The sequence below is a fragment of the Coregonus clupeaformis genome, unplaced genomic scaffold (genome assembly GCF_020615455.1).
Source record: "Coregonus clupeaformis isolate EN_2021a unplaced genomic scaffold, ASM2061545v1 scaf0647, whole genome shotgun sequence".
Classification (NCBI taxonomy): Eukaryota; Metazoa; Chordata; class Actinopteri; order Salmoniformes; family Salmonidae; genus Coregonus; species Coregonus clupeaformis.
In genome coordinates this window covers 216,645-228,800 of record NW_025534102.1, presented here as the reverse complement: position 1 = coordinate 228,800, position 12,156 = coordinate 216,645, and the positions used below count along the sequence as shown (strand labels likewise).

Here is a 12,156-nt window from a genome sequence, read left to right as displayed (position 1 = left end):
GCTCGACTATGCACTTGCCTCTGCTAGCAATACACTGTGCTAACATTAGCCTATACTGTACCACAGAAAATAACAGTTTTAAACAGTTGTAAAAACCCACTTCTTCCAGACAGAATAGTTCCTGTAGATTCAGACTTACTCATCACCAATCTGTTGTTATGTCTCGTGGGTTTCATAACCACGTCTGTATAACAATTCAATAATGATGAGACAGGAGACAGGAATCAGTTCAACCATTTATCTGGAACGTGATCATCTCAACACATACAAACCCCCATGATGCTCTGCAGCACAACCCCAATATACAACAAATACATGGATAAGTAAATGGACACTAAACAAAACTCATAGAGGAATTTAAATGTTCAGTTGTACAAAGTAGGGCCATGGGATAGGGTCAGAAAGGTCAGTATGTTTGAAAACTGGTTACAGAGGTGACATAACAAGCATAAGGTCCATTATAACACAGTGAAGTAGAGGTGGGAGCTAAAAGCAGACATGGACAGTGAGACGGTGTGAGGAGGTCAGGGGTGAAACACTAGAACAGGACAGGTAGAAATGTCAAGTGTGTGAGTGTGTGTGTCCAGTGTGTGTGTGTGTAGTGTGTGTCAAGTGTGTGTGTGTGTGTGTTAAGTGTGTGTGTGTTCAGCGTGTGTGTGTCCAGTGTGTGTGTGTGTGTGTGTGTGTGTCCCAGTGTGTGTGTCCAGTGTTTGTGTTCAGTGTGTGTGTGTGTGTCCAGTGTGTGTGTGTGTGTGTGTGTGTGTGTCCAGTGTGTGTGTGTGTGTGTGTCCTGTGTGCATGTGTGTTCAATGTGTGTGTGTCAAGTATGTGTGTGTGTTCAGTGTCAGTGTGTGTGTGTGTGTTCAGTGTGTGAGTGTGTGTGTTTCCAGTGTGTGTGTGTGTGTGTGTGTGTGTGTGTGTCCAGTGTGTGTGTGTCCAGTGTGTGTCTGTCCAGTGTGTGTGTGTGTGTTTGTGTGTGTGTGTGTGTGAGTCCTGTTTGTGTTTGTCCAGTGTGTGTGTGTGTCCAGTGTGTGTGTGTGTGTGTGTATCCAGTGTGTGTGTGTCCAGTGTGTGTGTGTGTGTCCAGTGTGTGTGAGTGTGTGTGTAAGTGTGTATGTGTGTGTGTCCAGTGTCTGTGTGTGTGTCCAGTGTGTGTGAGTGTGTGTGTCCAGTGTGTGTGTGTGTGTGTCCTGTGTATGTGTCCTGTGTGTGTGTGTGTGTCAGGTGTGTGTGTTGTCCAGTGTGTGTGTGTGTGTGTGTGTGTGTGTGTGTGTGTGTGTGTGTGTGTGTGTGTCTTGTGTGTGTGTGTGTCAGGTGTTTGTGTGTCCAGTGTGTGTGTGTGTGTGTGTCCTGTGTGTGTGTGTGTCCAGTGTGTGTGTGTGTGTGTGTGTGTGTGTGTGTCCAGTGTGTGTGTGTGTCCTGTGTGTGTGTGTGTGTCAGGTGTGTGTGTGTGTGTGTCCAGTGTGTGTGTGTCCTGTGTGTGTTTCCTGAGTGTGTGTGTGTGTGTGTGTCCAGTGTGTGTGTGTGTGTCCAGTGTGTGTGTGTGTCCTGTGTGTGTGTGTGTTTGTCCAGTGTGTGTATGTGTGTGTGTCCAGTGTGTGTGTGTGTGTCCAGTGTGTGTGTGTGTCCTGTGTGTGTGAGTGTGTGTGTCCAGTGTGTGTGTGTGTGTCCAGTGTGTGTGTGTGTCCTGTGTGTGTGTGTGTTTGTCCAGTGTGTGTGTGTGTGTGTCCAGTGTGTGTGTCCAGTGTGTGTGTGTCCTCTGTGTGTGTGTGTGTGTCCAGTGTGTGTGTGTGTGTCCAGAGTGTGTGTGTCCAGTGTGTGTCCAGTGTGTGTGTGATCAATGTATGTGTGTCCTGTGTGTGTGTGTGTGTGTGTGTGTGTGTTCATTGTGTTTGTTCAGTGTGTGTGTGTGTCCAGTGTGTGTGTGTCCAGTGTGTGTGAGTCCAGTGTGTGTGATCAATGTATGTGTGTCCTGTCTGCGTGTCCAGTGTGTGTGTGTCCTCTGTGTGTGTGTGTGTGTGTGTCCAGTGTGTGTGAGTCCAGTGTGTGTGTGTGTGTGTCTAGTGTGTGTGTGTGTCCAGAGTGTGTGTGTCCAGTGTCCAGTGTGTGGGTGTGTTTGTCCAGTGTGTGTCCAGTGTGTGTGTGATCAATGTATGTGTGTCCTGTGTGTGTGTGTGTGTGTGTTCAGTGTGTTTGTTCAGTGTGTGTGTGTGTGTCCAGTGTGTGTGTGTGTCCAGTGTGTGTGTTTGTCAGTGTGTGTGTGTGTGTCCAGTGTGTGTGTGTGTGTGTCTAGTGTGTGTGTGTGTGTACAGTGTCCAGTGTGTGGGTGTGTTTGTCCAGTGTGTGTGATCAATGTATGTGTGTCCTGTGTGTGTGTGTGTGTGTGTGTGTGTGTGTGTGTGTGTGTGTGTGTGTGTGTGTGTGTGTGTGTGTCCAGTGTGTGTTTGTCCGGTGTGTGTGTGTTCAGTGTGTTTGTTCAGTGTGTGTGTTTGTGTGTGTGTGTGTGTGTGTGTGTGTGTGTGTGTACAGTGTGTGTGTATCAAGTGTGTTTGTGTGTCCAGTGTGTTTTAGTGTGTGTGTCCAGTGTGTGTGTGTGTCAGTGTGTCAGTGTGTCTGTGTGTGTGTGTGTGTCTAGTGTGTGTGTGTGTGTGTACAGTGTCCAGTGTGTATTTAACATAGGGACACCGAGTCCCAAATCCTAAACCCTGGATAGAGGGACTCAGTGAATGTGGAGTGGAATGTGTTCAGGTGGGTCAGTGTGTCAGAGGAGACTCTGTAGAAGGACAGAGTGCCGGCTGGCCAGTCCAGATACACTCCTACTCTGTGGGATCTGGAGGAGGGGACGTCTATGGTAGTGGACTTATTATTGTGCCAGGCAGTGTAACGGTTGTCAGAGCAGAACAGACTCCAGGACTTGTCATTCCATCCAATCAGACAGTCCTTACCCTCTCCTCTCCTGCTGATTCCTTTATATGTCACTCCTATATCAACCCCTAACCCACTCCACTCTACCTCCCAGTAACAGCGCCCAATCAGACCCTCTCTACACAGCACCTGTCTATGGCCCTCAAATCTCTCTGGGTGATCAGGATACGGCTGCTTCTCTCTCCTCCATGTCACCTTTCTGTTCTCCTCAGACAGAGAGAGGTCTCTGTTTACTGTGTTTAGGTCCAGTGTGAGATCACAGACATCTGATGGATGAAACCAAACACAATATTAGAAATCATCATCATTGACATTAGAATGTTAACTCACTTTTCACTAATTCATTTAATGTAGATGTTTCTAGGTATCAAAAGGAGAAGTTAAGGTAACTTGAGATTTGTTCAATGATCATATGTTCTACTGTATGGTAATATAAAACACACTTATTCCCATTAATTACACACACACACACATCCTGAACACACACACACTGGACACACACACACACACATTTCTAACGTAACACGAACATGCAACACACACACACAGACATTAATTACATACACACACACACACATCCTGAATACACATACACCCTGAACACACACACACACACACACACACACACACACACACCTTCATGCATGCATGCATGAACACACACACACACACATTTCTAAAGTAACACAAACACGCCACACACACACACAGACACACACATTGTCAAAGCAACTCTTTGTAAACTTTGGTGTCCCTGATTTGTGCTTCTGTAGAACTACAGCTGATATTTAATATGACCAAGTAAGTAATGATGGTGGTCTTTGACTTTGACTTCACTTGAATTAAGACTTATTCTTAGTCATATTCTTCACAGCAGTCAACACTCACATTTTCTAAGTCCAGGTTTCATTGTGATCTCTACACCATGTTCCACACTGTAGCGGTAAGCAGAAGAACAGACAGTCATTGAGGGATACACCTGAACTCACACACACACACACACACACACACACACACACACACACACACACACACACACACAGTCAGCATGTAACTTTGTCCAAGTGTGTGTGTGGGTCCAGTGTGTGTGTGCGTGTGTGTGTGTGTGTGTGTGTATTTGTGTGTGTGTTTCCTTTTTGTGTGTCTAGGACCAGTGTGTGTGTGTGTGTGTGTGTGTGTGTGTGTATCCAGTTTGTGTGTGTATGTGTGTCAAGTGTGTGTGTGTCCAGTGTGTGTGTGTGTGTGTGTGTGTGTCCAGTGTGTGTGTGAGTCCAGTGTGTGTCCAGTGTGTTTGTGTCCAGTGTGTGTGTGTCCTGTGTGTGTGTGTAGCTGTGTGTGTGTTTGTCCAGTGTGCGTGTGTGTCCAGTGTGTGTGTGTGTGTGTGTGTGTCCATTGTGTGTGAGTATGTGTGTGTCCAGTGCGTGTGTGTGGGTCCAGTGTGTGTGTGTGTGTGTGTGTGTGTGTCTGTGTGTGTGTGTGTGTGTGTTTCCTTTTTGTGTGTCTGGGACCAGTGTGTGTGTGTGTGTGTGTGTCCAGTTTGTGTGTGTATGTGTGTCAAGTGTGTGTGTGTGTCCAGTGTGTGTGTGTGTGTGTGTGTCCAGTGTGTGTCCAGTGTGTTTGTGTGTGTGTCCAGTGTGTGTGTGTGTCCTGTGTGTGTGTGTAGGTGTGTGTGTGTTTGTCCAGTGTGCGTGTGTGTCCAGTGTGTGTGTGTGTGCCCAGTGTGTGTGTGTGTCCAGTCTGTGTGTGTGTCCAGTCTGTGTGTGTGTCCAGTGTGTGTGTCTAGTGTGTGTGAGTGTGTGTGTGTGTGTGTCTAGTGTGTGTGTGTGGGTCCAGTGTGTGTGTGTGTGTCTGTGTGTGTGTGTGGGTCTAGTGTGTGAGTGTGTGTGTGTGTCCAGTGTGTGTGTGTGTGTGTGTCCACTGTCTGTGTGTGTGTGTATTTGTGTGTGTGTTTCCTTTTTGTGTGTCTGGGACCAGTGTGTGTGTGTGTATGTGTGTCAAGTGTGTGTGTGTCCAGTGTGTGTGTGTGTGTGTGTGTGTGTGTCCTTTGTGTGTATGTGTCCAGTGTGTGTGTGCGTGTCCAGTTTGTGTGTGTGTGTCCAGTGTGTATGTGTGTGTCCAGTGTGTGTGTGTGTGTGAGTCCAGTGTGTGTCCAGTGTGTTTGTGTGTGTGTCCAGTGTGTGTGTGTCCTGTGTGTGTGTGTAGGTGTGTGTGTGTTTGTCCAGTGTGCGTTTGTGTCCAGTGTGTGTGTGTGCGTGTGTGTGTGCCCAATGTGTGTGTGTGTCCAGTGTGTGTAGGTGTGTGTCCTGTGTGTATCCAGTGTGTTTGTGTGTCCATTGTGTGTGTGTGTGTGTGTGTCCAGTTTGTGTGTTTGTCAGTGTGTGTGTGTGTGTGTGCACGTGTATCAGGACACACACTGGACCCACAAACACACACACACACACTCACGCACTGGACACACATCACACACACACACACACACACACACACACACACACACACACACACACACACACACACACTAACACTAACACTACACACACTGGACACACACACACGCACTGACACACACACACACTGAACTCACACACACACACACAAACACACACACACACACACACAGTCTTTATATAACTTAGTCCAAGTGGTGGTCAGAATGTTTGTCTTAACTAGCCTGATAACTCCAACATGTCTGATATGAACATTGACATAAACCCTCTACATACTTGAGTTTCTCCAGTCTGCAGTGTGGATCCTCCAGTCCAGCAGAGAGCAGTCTGACTCCTGAGTCTCCTGGGTGATTGTAGCTCAGGTCCAGCTCTCTCAGGTGTGAGGGGTTTGACTTCAGAGCTGAGACCAGAGAAGCACAGCCTTCCTCTGTGACTAGACAGCCTGACAGCCTGCAAAGAGTCAAATCATATTAAAATCACACTGCTATTCTTTGGTGGTGAAAATAGTGGCAGTATATTTTTTTCACCGTTTAGAAATGAAAGCACTTTATGTATCTATTCCCCCTATTTGAAAAAGTCATAAGTATTCTGACCATTTGACTTATAGTGTATTAAAGTTGTCAAAAGTTGAGTATTTGGTTGTGAACTCATTGGTTGCATTTGCAGTTTGTTTTGGTTGTGTTTTGGGTTATGTTTTGTCCAATAGTAACTGAATGATGGATGATGACTGGAGTAATTTTCTGTCTAAGTGAGTAGATAACATGTTTCTAAACACTACTAAATTAATCCTGATGATGACATGATTAAGAAAGATCATGAATGAATCATGAATAATAATGAGTGAGAAAGTTACAGAGGCTACAACAAAACATGCTAACCTCTCACCATCACCAATAACAGAGGGGGTATGATCCTTGTTCCTCTGTAACTTTCTCATTCTTCATCATTCACAATTCATTCATGATTATTCATAATCATGGTAGCATCCACATGAATGTAGAAGTGTTCAGAAACATCTTCTATTCTTACTGACAATACAAGTGAAGTGACTCCAAAATGACAGGACATTATTCACCATTCAGTTTCTATTGGGAAAAACATCATTCAAAACACAACCAAGACAAACTGCAAATGTATTCAACAAGTTTGTAGAATCACAAGCTTGATGTAATCACTGCAGGAAAGGAATATGGGACCAAATACTAAACTTATGACTACTTTAATACAATATAAGTGAATATGTCCAAATAAATAAGACCTTTTCAAATGGGAGAACTAGATACATAAAGTGCTTTCATTTCTAAACAGTAACACAGATATGTATGAATACCCTCAAATAAAAGGTGACATTATATACTGTCACCTGATATGAAACATTCTATCTCAAATCCAAAAGGCTGGAGCATAGCACCAAATTTAAAACGGTAAACTTCACTGTCCAAACACATATGGTGTGGACTATGTGTGCCTGGTAAACACATGTGGATCTGGTGAACAGTTATCACTTGTTGACCAACTACAGGAATACTGACCTCAGAGTCTCCAGTTTACAGTGGGGATTCCCCAGTCCAGCAGAGAGCAGCTTCACTCCTGAATCATTCAGGTCATTGTTACTCAGATCCAGCTCTCTCAGGTGTGAGAGGTTTGACTTCAGAGCTGAGACCAGAGAAGCACAGCCTTCCTCTGTGACTAGACAGCCTGACAGCCTGCAAAGAGTCAAATCATATTAAAAAACCACACTGCTATTCTTTGGTGGTTAAAATAGTGGCAGTATATTTTTTTCAACATATTTAGATATATCAGTGTCCTGAAACCTGCCATATCTATTCATAAATGAATGTTTCATTATTAGAAATGACAAATTATCAAAGTATTGCTTGTAGATAGAAAAATGCATATTACAAATATTTGAGTAGACTGACCAGAGCAGTTTAAAAAGCAGTATCAGTCAAAAAGATAGACAGTGAGGTATCAGATTTAGATTGTATTGAGTATACAGTCCACAGTATATCTATTTTGACAGTGAAACTGACATTTTAAATGTGACTCTATACTCCACCATTTTGGATTTGAGATCAAATGTTTCATATGAGGTGACAGTATATAATGTCACCTTTTATTTGAGGGTATTTTAATACATATCTGTTTCACCGTTTAGAAATGAAAGCACTTTATGTATCTAGTCCCCCTATTTGACGAAGTCAAACGTATTCTGACCATTTGACTTATAGTGTATTAACGTAGTCAAAAGTTGAGTATTTGGTTGTGAACTCATTGGTTGCATTTGCAGTTTGTTTTGGTTGTGTTTTGGGTTATGTTTTGCCCAATAGTAACTGAATGGTGGATGATGACTGGAGTAATTTTCTGTCTAAGTGAGTAGATAACATGTTTCTAAACTAGGGTGTAACGATCCATCTACTACATCGATGTATCGATTTATATTCATATGATCCAACTATATCGATCTGTGCTCGGCGAGTTGGCCTTTTGGACAACATATATCGATCTAACATCGTTTTTAAAATGTAATAAATCGATTGTATCGATACTAGAAATAACCCATTGGATTTAAGCACGTCAGACTTTATATGCAGGGGTGCACATAACTGGTACGCAGATACGCAAGCGCGACAAAAATCAGGAATGCGTAATGCCACTTGTGTTACTACGCGCCTTTGCGTACTTGACCGATCTTCTCATCTAACCTTACACATGACATGTTGCTTGTCAACTACTGTCAGGGATGTCCAAAAAGCAACAGACATTAAGCAGCTTCTTTGCGTTTCGCCACCTACAAAGAAACGCCAACTGGAGCCAGAGCCGAAGAAAATACTTTTTTCGGAAAAGTGGCTTGAAGCTAACGATGAGCGCACTGAAATGTGGTGCAAGATTTGCCGCTCAAATCCACATCTAGCAGACAAAACAGGTGCATTTTATAAAGGCTCAAAGAATTTCAACCATCCTTTATTTGACAAACATGAAAAGAGCAAGGAGCACACGAATGTGGCGCAAGCCATTGCTAAAAGCTAGCCGAGAATAAATGTCCAGTCGCAAAGCTGAATGAAGAACAGCGGCAAGCTCTGTTTAATATTTTTCTCTTTCCATAAAGCTAAACACGCACGTCCCATGTCTTCCTATTCTGAGGATGTTCATTTACTGAATGCTTTTTGATGGATCTGAGGACATCACAAAAACTGAGCAGGAAATAGTTTACATTGTGTCTGTGTCCAGCAACGGAGAGTTTACTTCGGACTTTATTGGACTGATTGAATTGGGTGCTGACCGAACCGCACAGGCCATAACAGACGGACTTGTGAGACTTTTGGTAAGTTTCATAATACCAGATGGTCTGCATGGAGTCATGAAACACTGTTAAAAAATATCAAGACTATTGCCAGCCATTAAAATGAAACTGGTTACCAGGTATTTATTTCAGTCACACTGGTTGAATTTTTGGCTAAAAGGTTACTGAATCGATTTCAAGTCACTGAATCGTTTCGGATCGTATCGTTCTAAATGAACCAATATCGTCCTTGAATCGTATCGACAACCACGAATCGTGATACAAATCGAATCGTTGTTAAAACGAATCGTTACACCCCTATTCTAAACACTACTAAATTAATCCTGATGATGCCATGATTAAGAAAAATCATGAATGAATCATGAATAATAATGAATGAGAAAGTTACAGAGGCTACAACAAAACATGCTAACCTCACACCATTACCAATAACAGAGGGGGTATGATCCTTGTTCCTCTGTAACTTTCTCATTCATCATCATTCACGATTCATTCATGATTATTCATAATCATGGTAGCATCCACATGAATGTAGAAGTGTTCAGAAACATCTTCTATTCTTACTGACAATACAAGTGAAGTGACTCCAAAATGACAGGACATTATTCACCATTCAGTTTCTATTGGGAAAAACATCATCCAAAACACAACCAAGACAAACTGCAAATGCATTCAAAAGTTTGTAGATTCACAAGCTTGATGTAATCACTGCAGGTAAGGAATATTCAAAGACCAAACACTAAAACACTAAACATTGGACTAAATTAATTTGTCCAAATACTTATGACTTTTTCAAATGGGAGAACTAGAGAACTACATACATAAAGTGCTTTCATTTCTAAACAGTAAAACAGGTATGTATGAATACCCTCAAATAAAAATGTACATTCTGTACTGTTGCCTAATATGAAACAATTTCAAATCCAAAATGATGGAGCATAGCGCCAAATTTAAAACTGTAAGCTTCACTGTCCAAACACATATGGTGTGGACTATGTGTGCCTGGTAAACACATGTGGATCTGGTGAACAGTTATCACTTGTTGACCAACTACAGGAATACTGACCTCAGAGTCTCCAGTTTACAGTGGGGATTCCCCAGTCCAGCAGAGAGCAGCTTCACTCCTGAATCCTTCAGGTGATTGTTACTCAGATCCAGCTCTCTCAGGTTTGAGGGGTTTGAACTGAGAACTGAGGCCAACACTTCACAGGATGTGTCTGTGAGTTTACAGCCAGTGAGTCTGTCAACAGAGTAAATACCATGAGGGACAGGTTGTATTAAAATGTTACATTTAGCTTCCCCTGCTTACAGTTACCTCTGCACTAATAATGTGAACACTGTGTATAGATGTCTCAATGCTACAACTTTTCTGATCCGTTTGTATTACAGTTTGTTTAAGTCTTTTCAGCTGATAGAAAGTTTAGTCAGCCAATGAAAATATTGTTGTTCTTACATACAGTAAAGTTTGGTCTTAGGGATAGTCACATGAGTACTTACAGAGCCAGTCAGCCAATAAAAATGCTGCTGTACCTACAATGTATTTTGGTGTGGGATATTTCCATGAATACTTACAGAGCTTTCCTGTAGCCTCTCACAGCTGGGAGCAGTCTCCTACGACCCTCCTCTGATGTAGTGTATACCTTCGGGTCAAACACATCCAGAACCTCCTCTGATATCTGTAGCATGTAGGCCAGTGCTGAACACTGAGAAAGTGTGAGGTTTTTGGATCTCTTCTCTGACCTCAAGTACGCTTGGATTTCCTCTTGTACTGAATGGTCTTTCATCTCTATCAGACAGTGGAAGAGATTGATGCACCTCTCAGGGGAGATGTTCTTCCTCTGCATCACCTTAAGGGATCGGATTGTTTTCTGGACACTGTCTGGACTGCTTTCTGTCTGTGTCACCAGACCTCGTAGGAGTTTCTGATTGGACTCCAGTGACATGCCATGAAGGAAGCGGACAAAGAGGTCCAGGTGTCCGTTCTTGCTCTCCAAGGCTTTATCCACGGTACTCTTCAGCACCTCATGCAAGGTTAGCTCTTCAGATGCAGCTCTAGACTTTCCCTTGAGGAAGGGCTTCAGTGCATCCATGTTCTTGGTTGTGTAACAATGGTACATGTAGACAGCTGAGAGAAACTCCTGAATGCTCAGATGAACAAAGCAGTACACCACTCTCTGAAATAACACAGACTCTTCTTTAAAGATGTGTGTGCACACTCCTGAGTACACTGAGGCTTCTTTGACATCAATGCCACACTCTTTCAGGTCTTCTTCATAGAACATGAGATTACCCTTCTCCAGATTTTCAAACGCCAGCTTCCCCAGCTTCAGAAGAATTTCCTTATCTGACTCCATGAGCTCCTGTTGATCCATCTCATCTCTTCCATGATATTTCTGGTTCTTCAGGCTGGTCTGAATGAGCAGGAAGTGTATTGCCATCTCAGTCAGAGTCGTGGGCATCTCTCTCCTCTTGTCTGTACTCAACATGTGCTCAAGGACTATTGCAGAAATCCAACAGAACACTGGCATGTGGCACATGATGTGGAGGCTCCTTGATGTCTTTATGTGTGAGATGATTCTGCTGGCCAGGTCCTCATCACTGAATCTCTTCCTGAAGTACTCCTCCTTCTGTGGGTCATTGAACCCTCGTACCTCTGTCACCTGGTCAACACACTTAGGGGGGATCTGATTGGTTGCTGCTGGTCGGGAGGTTATCCATAGGAGAGCAGAGGGAAGCAGATTCCCCTTGATGAGGTTTGTCAGCAGAACATCGACAGATGATGTCTGGGTGACATCAGACACCTTTTCATTGTGCTGGAAATCCAATGGAAGTCTGCTTTCATCCAAACCATCAAAGATGAACATAGCTTTACAGGCAGTGAGTTTCTTTGCATTGCCTATGTCTAGTTCTGTGTGGAAGCCATTTAAAAGTCTGAGAAGACTGTACTGGAGATCTTTAATCAAGTTCAGCTCCCGGAAAGGAAGCACAAATATGATATCCACATCTTGGTTCGCCTTCTCTTCAGCCCAGTCTAGGATGAACTTCTGCACCGAGACTGTTTTTCCCGATGCCAGCGATGCCCTTCGTCAGCACAGTTCTGATGCTTCTCTCTTGGCCTGGTAAGGGTTTAAAGATGTCATTGCAGTGGATTGCTGTGTCATGTGAGGTTGGTGTCCTGGATGCTGTCTCTAGCTGCCACACCTCATGTTCATTGTTAACCCCTTCACTCTCTCCCTCTGTGATGTAGAGCTCTGTGTAAATCCTGTTGAGGGGAGTTTGGTTCCCTGCTTTTTCCATACCTTCTATCACACATTCATACCTCCTTTTCAGACTGTCTTTATGGTTTACTATAGCTCTCTTGCAGGCTGTCATCCACTACAAGGGAAGAAGAACAATGATGTGTATCAGAAACATTCATTGACAGGATGAAAAGTGGGCCTTCCACAACTACAGTAACTTCTATTATCTCATAATATTGTA

At 43.4% G+C, this 12,156-nt stretch overlaps 1 pseudogene; it reads right to left on the bottom strand.

The window, feature by feature from the left end:
• Nucleotides 1–10,244: 10,244 nt before the first annotated feature.
• On the bottom strand, nucleotides 10,245–12,027 carry LOC123485332 (annotated as a pseudogene).
• Nucleotides 12,028–12,156: the final 129 nt, after the last annotated feature.